General features: G+C 37.8%; 1 pseudogene; it reads left to right on the forward strand.

Annotated features, from left to right (window-relative positions):
* The first annotated feature begins 3,469 nt into the window (after positions 1 to 3,469).
* Positions 3,470 to 11,730, forward strand: LOC127191958 (developmental pluripotency-associated protein 4-like; annotated as a pseudogene).
* The last annotated feature ends 1,430 nt before the right edge of the window (positions 11,731 to 13,160 follow it).

The following is a 13,160-nucleotide window of genomic DNA, read 5'->3' on the forward strand; positions in this document are numbered from 1 at the left end:
AAGAGAAAGTGGCACCTTTACCCAATGGAAATTATACAACTGTTAATAAAAGTGAAATTATGAAAATTACAGGTAAATGGATGGAGTTGGAAATGAACATATTGAATAAAGTAACCCAGATCCAAAAAGACAAACACTGAATATTCTTTCTCAGATCAGCTGGTAATTTTATGTCATTAGAGATGTTCTTTTAAATTTGAATGAGATAACTTCAGTGTTCAAGGATGTGGAAATGTGATCTCACGTGGATTACATCCCATTTGAGGTGTAGAAGGTAGGAAGTGGGTAAGGCACAAACCTTTTAAAATATTTGAATGGAATTATTTCAAAGTAAATAATACATCCATGATCTTGCAAATTTTCCAAATTTTTAATTTCTATGTTTGTTACATTGTGAGCATTCAGAAATATTGTTTTACACACTACACTACAAGTTATCTTGAATTCCCAGTGTTTGTAGAACTTTCAGTGTTCTTTGTTTTGCAGATGTTTATTTATTTGTATTTGTGTGCATCCCTGAATATGTAGTCTAAAGTCAGAAGCTGTCTGGAGTTATATTTATGAACTTTATTGATCAGATCTCATTTAAAACGTAAACACTTCCAATAGCTCTTCATGTTTGGATAGGCCAAGACAAGCAGTTGTGACTTAGTAATTCAGACATTCTACAAAACAGAGTGCTAGGGAGACAAGAGGATCAACAATGAACAATGGTACCCAGGTTAAAAACTTGTGGGTGGAAGTGGGTGGAAGAGAGGTTGAGCGGAAAGTATAAGTAAACCAAGGGTGTCTGGTCAGTTCTTGTGTCCTCAGTCAACCAAGTCCTGTCTTTGGTTGTGGCAGATTCAGTGATGGGCTAATCTGTGTTTATGCTACCAAGGATTAAAGCATCTTTCGAGTTGGAATACAGTGTCCAGAGGCACCTTGTTATTTTATAAATTCCAGACTTTGATCCCCAGTGTGATGAGCATTAGTTGTGGGGAACAGTAAGACTGGCCATGATATTAACAAAATATTTTTATACACAGCAGCAGAATAGGTTTTGAAAAGCAAAAGCTCATTCTTGTTTTTAATAGTTACATGCTGTTATTTTTGATTGGAAGAGCGGCCTCAATGAATATATATGATTGTTTAGATTTCCAATTAATAAGGGATAATTCTTCAGCAGCATCTTTCCTTGGAAGGATGTCCTATTGAGTGAAATTGATGTTTTTCTGTAAGGCCCCATCTTCCTTTCCTCTCCACCACCTTTGTCTCACCCCAGTCTCTCAAACCTTATGACTTTATTTATCATCTTATCTAGGCTGTATAGCATGAATGCATTAATGACGGACAAAAATCAAGCATGTAGAATTTTAACCCAACCCTCTCTGACTTTTAATGCTAAAGATTTTTTTAATTAAAGCATTAAACGAGCAGGAAGTCTCAATGCATTTGTTAGTTTCTGAAATTGAAAATGGAATTCTCCCCTCTCTCCACTTTTGGATTTGCACTGGGCTCTCAGGTGCCAGTCAAGGTTTCCTCTGCCCAGGAAATAATGCACATGAGCAAATGCCAGTTTCATATAATTTAGAAGAAAGAGCTGCATTTCAGGTGATTTACATAAAAATAAAATTTATACCCTTCCCCACAGAATAGGCTCTGGTCAGCAGAGCACAAATCAATCTGTTTGCTCCTAACTTTAAATTTCCATAAGTCATTACATAGTTCATAATCACATTGATATAACTGAATTGAATTCTCAGAGATTATTCTGTGGGAGAAAGGACTTTCAGCTATTTAAACTGCTGCTATTCACTAGATAGGGTCTGTCAAGTCTGACCTCTGTTTTACATTAAATTTCTGACCTAATTTCCATTTCTCTCTGGGCCTTCATTTCCTCCGATGGAGAGTTCTAAGAAGTTTTCTCACGGGCAGTTTCATATTTGCACACACAGACAAGGAGTGAAAAGAATGGTAAGTTTGCAGATGTGACCTAAGGGGGTGTGGTGGCTAATTAGTAGGCGTGGCGGCTAATTAGTAGGCATGCAAACTTGGGGTCCACGCTTTACTCTTTTACATATAAATTCCTTCCCATAACGTAGCTTATTTTGGACAGTTTGTTGAATGTTTGTAAGCTTCAACTCCCTCATCTGCAAAAGGCAGATAGCATTAGCATCTACCTTACATTTTTTTTTCCCACAAGAATTTAGTACAAGCAGGTAAATTGATGTCTGTTCATTGGAAAATGTTCTATTAGCCATTGCCATTATTTTTTAAATGGACCCCAAACACCACAGTAAAACCAAGAACTACAGCATAAAGTAAAAAGGAGGAATCCAAGCAAAATAATATGTTTGGTTTCACCTTTTTGACTTTTGAATGATGTTCATTTATTTAATTATCTGTGAGTATGTGTGAATGCCTACGTCACATGTATGTAGTGATGACTGAGAAGAGAAAAGGGCATCAGATCCTCTGGAACATGAGTTCCAGGAGTTACAAACAGTTGTAGGGCACCATGTGGGTGCTGGGAATTGGTGTGTGTGTGTGTGTGTGTGTGTGTGTGTGCATGTGTGATATGTGTGAGGTGTGTGCTGTGTCCATAGACAACAGAAGACAAGTTGAGTCTCTGGATCTAGAGTTGCAATGGTTGAGAGCTGCTTAACATGAGTGCTGGGAACTGAACTTAAAACCTGAACCATTACTCCAGCCACAGCAACTGTGTTATTGTTAAGCAATTTTTCTATAAATAATAATATATAAATGTACCATATGCTAGCTTAAGTTCATTGTTTTTTTAGATATTTTACAAAAAAGAATTTATGTCTTATTGACTTTCAAATTTATCCTGCATATAGAATGTATACATGAATACTGAAATATATACACACAATCATTCAATATGGAAATAAAATCAAAGAAAAATATAAATAGTCTTCTACCAGGAGGGTATAGGAGCACCTAAATTCACATATGATTATCAAAAATGAAACTCATAGAAATAATTCCAAGAAATTTGAAGTGTAGACTCTTTTTAGTCAACCATTTACTGGGAAAATGGATCACCTGGGACTCTGAAGCATGCTTGTCAGCAAGGCAAAATTATAGCATGTTAGATAATAGGGACTCAGAATTAGATCTTTGGATGGAAAAATGTCACCCAAACAACCACACATTTTCTCCTGCTTCATTATGGAAGCTTCTGGTCACTTGGTTGAATCATGAGATTTGGAAACAGTAATGCTTGTTCACGTATGTGTGTGGTTCCAGTGTTCACTTTTCAGTTAACCAGTGATGTGCGTGTACGTAAGACATCTCTATTGAAATCTCATGATGTCATGTTTAAATTTGACAATAATATCCCACATACCTGAGTGATGAAGTACCTTCAAAGCTAAGGATGTAATTCTGAATGAAGCAGAGTTTAGTACACAGAATATAGAACAAGGAAGGAATAGATGAAAGTGTGTAAGCACTATCCCTAGAAATGAGGAGTTTCTATAATCCTCTGCAAGGTGAGTTTGATAGTTATTTTCACAACTCCAGCATTAGTCCATGCACAGCATTTTATATTCATATTCATTCACTTATATATTGTTATATGGGTGTGATAAAGTGGGTGAGCACTGAAGTCAGACAGCCTGGGTTTGTACATACACTCTGTTCGTAGCTAGCAGAGGGAATTTTGGCTCTGTGATTCAAATTCTAATTGTAAAATTAAGAATGTAGAAACAATTACTTCAGAGTTACATGAGGATTAAAGAGGTAATAAAATACTTAGAATAGTTCTTTTATCACACAATTAACTCACTACATTTTATACCACGATGATTATGGTAGTGTGATAACAGTACTTCATTGTTTATTATTCTTCATAAAGAGCCATACTTCAGTCATGAAAAACTTTGATGCTCTTGTTACAAACTGATCTTTGCATGATCTTCCTTCTCTGTCCACCTTTCAATACTCTGGTAAAAGTCATAAAAGTGTTTAATGACATTTTATTTACTCAAAGTTTGTCTCAGGAAAATAATATGGCATATCTCACAAAGCCTTGAACAAAAATGTTAATTTCATGATTCAAATATTTATAATCAGTCAAATCAATTGTTTAAAAAAAAAAAGTCTCCTGTAAGTTAAATGAAAGTTTTAAAACATTGGAATGAAGTATAAAGATGCACAACACGATATAAGCAAAAGCGGGGGTGGTATACGTTTTCACTTGTAAACCATGTCTTTCCATGGTGCTCTAACTAAATGTGAATACACTGTGTGGCTTATACAGAGGAAATATTTATTGCTCACAGCCTAGAGACAATAGAGTCAAGGTACCATCAGATTGAATACCTGAAATAGTTCCATCCCCACTTGGTTTATAGATAGCTTTCCACGTTAGAAGATTTCTCAAGTCAGGGGATTTCTCAGCTACCTGTTCTATAAATGGTAAATTCCTCTTCCTTCTTGCAGGTTGGGAACTGCTTATATGATCACATGATGGAGACTGCACTAGGCCAGGTGTCCTAGTTTCCTTAAGCATCTGTCATAAACACCCACTAAAAGCAATTTTTGGAAGCAAGGGTTCTTAAGACGTACATTTCCAGATCCCAGTCCATTAGGTTAGGCATGCAAGGGAGGAACCTGCGTGCTGCTTGTTAGCTTATTCACTGGCTCTCATATTGGTTTATTCATAGTCAGCTCTTCCTTCAATCCAGAGCCTCTGCTAGGGACTGGCTCCAGTGAGTAGTGCTCTTCTGCATTGACTACTGACAGAGACCGTCTCCCAAACAGTTGCTAATCTGAGCTAAGCAACTCCTCATTTCCAATTCTCCTATCAGATAAATTTAGTCTGAGTCGAATTGAAAAGTAAGGTAACTAGGATGGGAGGTAAGATAGCTCAGAGGGTAAAAATGCTTACTTGGACCCCAGTGACCCAAATTTGATTGCTAGAGTCTACATAAAGGTCCTGAAAGTTGTTCTTTGACTGCACAATGTGCTGGTTTTTTCCACATTACTCTCTCCCATGCTTAGATGACAATAATAAACATTATAAAAATTATAAAGGAAAAAAAGAGGCCACTAGCTGTCTCTGTTATTGCTTCTTATATGGACGCTAGTCTAATCCATGTATACTAATTACCTAATTATCATCTCTCAAAGAATCCATCTTCAAGTATCGTAATGATGGAAGATTAAATGTGCTTTTTGGAAGAAATTACACATTACAAACACGGCAAACCTTTTTTCTCCTGTTACTCATAAGTTCAACATACAAAATGCAAGTAACACCCATACACATGCATATAAATATATGTACACATGTACATCTATATGCATTAACTCAAAGATAGCTAAGTTTAACTTTGAGAAAAACTGAGCTCTAAGAGATTGGGAGGGAAATTAGGTATACGTTTCTTAACATGAATTACATGCTGCAAACACTTTGACCTAGGCCCTTATTTTTCTCTTATTTAGCTAAGGATTTCTCAACATGTATTTTGTATTATATTATGCATATAGAATTTCCCATAATCAGATAAATTTGGCAAATGTTGCAAATTCCATTTCTTTATTGAAGATTTCCATCACACATTTGCCTAATGAAGTGTTTGCATGTTTCTTGAGCTAAGCATACCGTTGCATTTTACCCTTGCTGAGCCTGAGTTCCCAAAGTGAGCTTGACAATAAGACATTTTTTATATTAGTATGAATGTCCGTACTCTTAACTTGCTGAATTTTTATCAAAACATAGACATTCATGAAAGGCATGAGGTGCAGAATTAAGAGAAGCCAACCTGCATAGCCTGACATACCTTGAAGTTGGCTGGAGAATGATGAGGTGGGACTGCTGACTGACACACTGTCCGTGTAGAGGCGGTACTCTCAGATGTCAGAGATCACTTATTCTTAGGCAGCCAGTGTTTTGGTTCCTGAATAAATTAGCGGAAGTTGAAATTTACATTAGAAATGTTTGGCCTCAGAGCTCACAAAATTAGTTAGCATCTCTTAGGGAAAATTAAGCTGTGGTTAGTAGGAGTGTAATACAAATAAGTGTTATAAAAACAGAGTAATAATATTTAGGGTAGGTATAAGTTTTTGGTTCGTAGGCAATTCCATTGGTACCTTATACTATTGCCTTGTTCCTGTCAACATTTTACTATATGCTTTCTTCATCTCAGAGTTGCATGGCACTGATGACTGCATTACAAGAAGCTAAGATGGACTTAGGAGTTTTGAATTATATGAGAGAATTCTACCATATGCTTATAAGATGGTATATGATGTACATGGTCAGCAAACAGGGTTCTAATCTTAATGCAGCAATAAATTAAAATGATAACCAAAAATCTTTATGTTTCTTTCCTTGACCTGTTCATTATAGGGAATGACATGCCTGTCAAAAAGCGTACAGATTACTAGAAGTGAGGCATCAGAAAAACAAGCCGTTTAGTGTCGCAGCAGTTAGCTTGTTTGTAGTGCTGCTTTTGAAGGCCACATGGCTGGCAGAGTCATGGTGTTTGAGTCCTAGGGCTGCCAGGTTGTTAGATGTCAGTTTCCATAAAAGTGAGGGAGGTGTTACTGAATATTACCTACGATATGTGGAACAAGCTGAAGTCGAGTGGTCCTTCCCTGTGGGAAGCAGAGATCTGTGTAAATTTTATTACATTTTAAAAACCATTTAGTGATAACATGTTATATCTGTTATATCTATTTATCACCAGATACTGCTACCTATACTTTGAAATGAAACATTTCAGCAGTTGTTCATTAGTAAGAGGTCAAAATAATTTGTATGAGAATTTATGAACGTCTTACACTCTCAGGAAAGATCCAAAATTTTTTTGATCAATTAAAAGCTGCCATAGGGATTAAATGTAAAACAACGTAAGACCTGGAGGGCATGTTGGTGCTGAAGAAGCAAGAACATTTACTTCATTAGTTTTTTGTTTTTGTTTTTGTTTTTTTTTTTTTTAATCTTAGAAGAATGAGCTTAGAGGCCTCAGTTTCATTCATGCTGTGGCATAAGGTGATGTATGTCTCTGGGAAGTTGGCTTTTGATTGCCTTATATCATGACCTTTTTCTTAGGTAATTTTACTTACTTTTTTTGTCAGTATTCCACAGGTACACATAAAGTGCAGCAACACATGGTCATGAAGAAGTTTGATTGCTTAAGTACGTAGCAATATTACATTATTGCTAAGTTAGTTTTATTTCAATGGCAAGGAAGATTTCAAGTAAAAACAACCAATTTGTTTTTAACAGGGATCAAATGTATATTTAATTACAAAATTAACATCAGTTTTGATTGCTTGATTTACTAAAAAAAGAAACCCTGAATATTATATTGAATTTTTTAAAAATTCTATGAAAGTTTTAAAATTTATTTTTAATTTATATATTCACTTTAGATGCCATTTTTAGCCCCTTTCCTCCTCTCCTCTAGCTCCCTCCCTCCCTTTCTCTTCCTCCTATGCCCCATCCCCTTGGCCTCAGAAAAGGGAGCCCCTACTCCCTTCCACCAACACATCCCAGCACATCAAGTGGCATCAGGACTGATCTTTTCCTCATCCACTGAGGCTAGGCAAGGCAGCTCAATCAGGGTGAAGTGATCAAAGACAGAGATAGAGTCCATGTCATAGACAGCACCTGCTTAACTTACTAGGAGACCCACATAAAGATCAAATTGCCCATGGTTACATGTGTGTAGGGGGCTTAGGTCCAATTCATGATTGCTTTTAGGTTGGTGCTTCGGTCTCTGTAAGACCCCATTGGTCTAGGTCAGTTGGTCATCAAGCAGCCTTCTTGTCTCCTCTGAGTCCTTCTAGCCTTCCCTCCTACTTTCCCGTGGGTTTGGGGAGAGGGGAGGAGGAAGGGCTCTCAGATAAGCGTTAGGCTCCTGTCTATAAACATAGCAGAGTATCCTTAACAGTGTTAGGGGTTGGCTTGGCTCTTTCCCCATGGGTAGGTCTCAGAAAGTTTTTCTCCTGCATTCTGATTACAGTTTTCTGTTCCTCTTCCCCTTCCAGTCTCTACCCGTCCATGGCCCCAAGCCCCCATTCCTCATGTCTTTGTCTTCAGAAAAGGGAAGGCCTTCCACGGATATCAACTAGCCTTGGCATATAGAGTTGCAGTAAAGACTTCCTGTCCTATTAAAGCTAAAGGTGGCAACAAAAAGTTTTTTTATATGAAAATGAGGATATACAGATTTTTATAAAAACATTACTTTCAGATTTTGAGAATTAGGCCAATTAAAAGCTTTCTGGTTTTTGCTTGCTTGTTTGTTTTTTCTTCAGAACACCATACATGTGTCTTTCCCATGCTTGAGTTGAGAAAATTAAAAATCAAATAAATTTGTATAATTTGAATTTTATCAATATGTGCATTTTAAAGAACAAATTCAGATATTTTAGGACACAAATTGAATTTATACATAAAAGTAACTTCTTCATGCATAAAATGGAATTATCTGATTTAGATGAATGCTTGTATATGTACTGTTCTTTGCATAGCTGCATAGTTTTAACCTCAAGATTGTGAGTAATTATGTGTAATTGGTTTGGGTTCTACTGATGTAACTAGATTACAATGATGAAATTTCACATGTATGTGTACTCAGGAATTAATTTTAGCAACTAACTTCCTCATAGACAATGCTAGCATTTTAGTTTGATAAACTCTTACATTAGTATTGCTTGTGAGAGTATGTCATGGTGAAAATACCAGTTCATTCAGAACTGTTCTAAAATGGTCTTTCTATACTGCCATTTAATCAAATTAAATACATATACTGGCTAGAAAACACAATCCCTACTGTTTCATCACTGGCCTATTTAGTCCTGCCTAAAATCAAGAGTTAAAGAGCTGAGAATTAGCATTAATTAAAGATGGATTAGTACTACTATTACACATTGTCATTAAATCTTATGTTATTAATATCAAAGCATTGTCTAATTAGTATCAAAATGCAAACTGAATATGGCATTAGAGGCTTGATCAATTTATCAATTCTTTTTATGATTGACATATTTCACTATTTTAGAGATATGTGTCAGGTATAGACAACAAAGGACTGAACATTATTTCTTTGTGAAAATCTATTGTTTTAGTAACTGCAGCATTTGAAAATCCTGACAGCCAATTCGCTTATTCAAGAACATTTTTCCCCATGTTTTGTGGTCCCAAAGTATAAAAATTACTTATTGGAAGAGTTATTGCTTCAGGCAGTAATGAGACCATAAATCTGTTAGCCTCCCTTAAGGTCTCTGGAAACACGCAGTAGCTGTTGGGTTGTTTTCTTGAAAAGTGTAAAATCATCATTTTTGTTGATATTCATTTAAATCAGGCATGGTTTACCACTTGGGACAGAATTGCTCTGATACAAACTAAATCATGAGGTCTCCAACCCCCAGCAGTTGGAGACACTTTGCTTGAACAAGACAATTATGTTCCTAATAATAAGAGAGCTTGACAAAGGCGTTTGCTTCTGGAGATGACGTGAATTCTAGACAGTCAAGAGGAGTCCTCTGCAGACATCTGGAAGAGATGATGTGACCAAAGCATATATGTGGTGCACATTTCTACTTCCTGCTCCTCAGCTTCTATAGTAAAGGACAGATATTGCCATCATCAAAATGGAGAAAATTACATTAGTGGTTAAAGTGGAGAGAGAGAGAGAGAGAGAGGAAATGCAATTTAATCCATAGAATTAAAGCACCTTGGAAATTATATTTGAATCAGAATTAGAAAAAAAAAAAAAAAAAACTAGCTTCTATGCTCTCTGACCTTTCATAGTTGTGAGAACCAGGGCCTGACCGAGCCTGTATTGTCATGGATGAAAAAAAATAGTGGTAAGAGATACTGCGTGCTCAGCAGACCTGGTGCCTCATGCCTGCTCACTGACTCCGGTGCACTAAAACTTGAAATTTTTCCTTAGGACCGAGGATGCCTAAGAACATTTTTTTTTTTCCTTTCTAGTGAGCTTTCAGTTTATCTGACATTTATTACCATTTTGAATATGCCTTCAACATCTTGTCCTTATAAGAGTTTCTTCACCCGAATAATTCAGAGAATGTTCCAAATTGTTTTCAAAAATCCCTATTCTCTGCCTTATTTTATGTAGCTTCATATATACATTGACTGTTAAACACTTTTGTGTAAGGGTGGGCTGGGAATATAGTTCAGTGGTATAGAACATGCTTGGTATACGCAAGGGTCTACGGTCAATGCTCAGTAGTTTCTACATTATCCTTATTCTGTTTTTAGTCACCAAAATCATAATAAATAATAAAAATGGTATATATAAAAAGATTACATATTCCGCAGAAGTTTAATGTTTATTGAGAATATATTCTATTTTTTGGCAATTAGTTCCTTAATATATTCTTACGACATGCCACTGAAAAGACAGAGGCTTAGAGGTTATTGGATTTTCACAAGACACGACAGGTATAGGGGTCTAAAATGACATCTGAATTCTGCTTGTTCTGAGCCAGGAGGCCGTGCATGCTAATTGGATCACACCTTGTTTCCCACTGTGAGTCACAGTTTCTGGGTGGTACAGTTTCAGGATTGTTGAAATGATATTAATTTTCACAAGTTCTTTTCCAGGTGCAGTGCTTTTTTTCCCCTCCCTCACAGGACAGACTTCAAGAGATCATATGCTTGGTATAGATGATTTGCAAGATCTTTCTATTATTTTTATTTTTTAAGTATTTTTGTTATCAAAACCTGTATTGTAATACAAAGCCTGCAAATAAAAATGTTTGCATGGGGAAGGTGGAAGAAATTTCTTTTTGGCGGTTTTACCTGATCTGAAGATGGAGACTGGTGGAAGAAAGCGGAGCAGCACAGAAGAGACAGGGAAGCAGAATCCCAGAACTCTAGTCAAAGAAGCACATCTTCCGCAAAGACTCAGGCAACGGCGGGGGGGAGGGGGCGGGGGCGGAAAACAAAACCAAAAACTGTCAGTGAAAGACAAAGCTTGTAAACCAAAGGAGAAAGCACAAAACTCTGAGACTCCAGGTGACCCTCCTAGGAAGGTACTAATTCCCCCTTTTCCCGAATACCTGCCCCCGCTCCCCCCTCCTCCAGTGAACCAGGCTCACTGAGATGTTTTGCGGGAGTGGTGCCTGCCATGAGATGAAGTTAAAAAACAAAGGCCAGAAATTACAGGTTTATAAACGACTCCTTGCAAGAACTTTCCCAAAGCAAATGCCCGAATTGATGAATGTTCCTGACTCTCCAAAAGAGGCCAGAATGAAGAATCTGGGGAGGGGAGGGGGCGGGGGGATGATGATGGAGGAGGCAGGAGAGCGAGCTTGTTCTCAGGAGACAATTCTCCTTGAAGTAGCCCCTGTACTAGAAGAACAGGTGCCTGCCCTGGCTGATTCTCCTGCTCTCTATGAGGAAGTCAGCACTGCTGTTGTGACTATGACTGCATCCGGGGCTGCGCTGGCTTCTTGGGCCAGAATTGCAGCCAATGCTAAGCGGATCGAGACAGTGCAGTCCCGTGAAACACCAGAGACCTATGGGGAAATGTAGTGTGTGGTTCATGGGAGAAGTTTTCTTTTGAACACACGTGGTTGGGCTCGGCTGTAGTTCAATGTTGGGTACCGGATAAGAAAGGAAAAGTGATTGCGCTCTTCCTGCTTCCTGCCTGCACTTTTCCACCCCCATACCTGGAGGACAACATGCTGTCCCCCAAGTGTGTTCAGAGGAACAAGGTCTTAGCTAAGAGCCTTCAAGGATAAAGGGAGGATCTCTTAGGTTTGCGCTAGCTACTGGCATCACTCCACTCTGGCGTGGTCTGCAGAACTGCAGCCGACACTGAGATTGGAAATGTACACCTATGCCTTTGAAGGTGCCCATCTCACTCAGAAATGGGGACACTGTTGGTTTTAGTACAAGCAGCTTAGAAAAAGAGCCAGTGAGGCCACCAAAACCCAAGAAGAACTCTGCCTGAATACTGGGAGTGTAGCCTCCTGCTCCTGTGTGAAGATAAAGTGTCCTGTTTTGCTGCAAGCAGGTCCTGGGACAGGAATAGGACGTCTCCAGACACACAGTTGCTTGTCCTGTCCCCAGCACAGCAGGGTCCTAGCCAGTTCAGTGGTCAGCTGTAGCTTGGTCTGTAGCCTGCCGTGCCCTAGTCCCTGGGTTGTATTATGTTAGTGTTTAGGCTTTTCCCCCCCTGTTGTTGTTGCAAAATAATACTCCAAGTTTGCTTTGTGGCTTTTGAAAAAAAAATGTTTGCATGTATGACTATTTTCAAATAGACTAATGTAACCAATTTATTTGTATTATTGTTTATGTTACATATCAGCTTTCTTTCTAAAGAATACAAATCACACACACATACATACTTTTTTAATGAACAACAGAATAAATACCATTTTCTAGAAGGTATTTTTGGTGTAACACAAATTCAAATGTAAAGGATTTTAAAGTTTTTCTTATCTATCTATCTATCTATATATCTATCATCTATCATTTATCATGCCACTAACTATAGAAGACTGCTTTACAATGGGCAGTATCACTTTTATTAAGAAATAGATGGCCTCTCACTTTAAGTTGGATAAAAATCCAATGAAAAGGTCCTTGGTACGCCATCTCCAAACACCAACTCTTCACGTATCAAACCTTTGGGGGGTCATTACACTTGAGGTCTTAGGTAGAATATTGTACTCCTATTCTTCCCTGTAGAAAGATGAATTATTCTTTCTAAGTTAATTAATGCAGTAGATTAATATGGTAGTAGTTTTCTTTAACCAGTTACTTCTCCAAGTATTGACATAGGGCGACTGTGATTTATTATTAAGCTGTAGTCACTGTGCTGGGCAGAATCTGAGCTATTCTAATCCTAGTAGGTTAGAATCTAAAACACAAATAAAAGCCAATCACTTGCCAATCTGGTTACTCCCAGGCACTTTCTGCTTCATCAGTCCTTACAGCCACATGCTCATCACCATCTTGCCTCATGGCGACTCATCTCTCTCTAGTTTCCTCTCCTTCTGCTACATCTTCTGCTTCCTTCCCCTACCTCTCATCTCTTGATCTCCGCAACTTTATTTAGCCAACCAGGGATAATTGGGGAACATTGCTTATCATCATATGGTTACAGGAGATAGCTCAACATTCATAACAATGCCCATGGCAGGAACATAACCAGATTTCAGAGCAC

This window comes from Acomys russatus, chromosome 7, assembly GCF_903995435.1.
Source record: "Acomys russatus chromosome 7, mAcoRus1.1, whole genome shotgun sequence".
Taxonomy (NCBI): domain Eukaryota; kingdom Metazoa; phylum Chordata; class Mammalia; order Rodentia; family Muridae; genus Acomys; species Acomys russatus.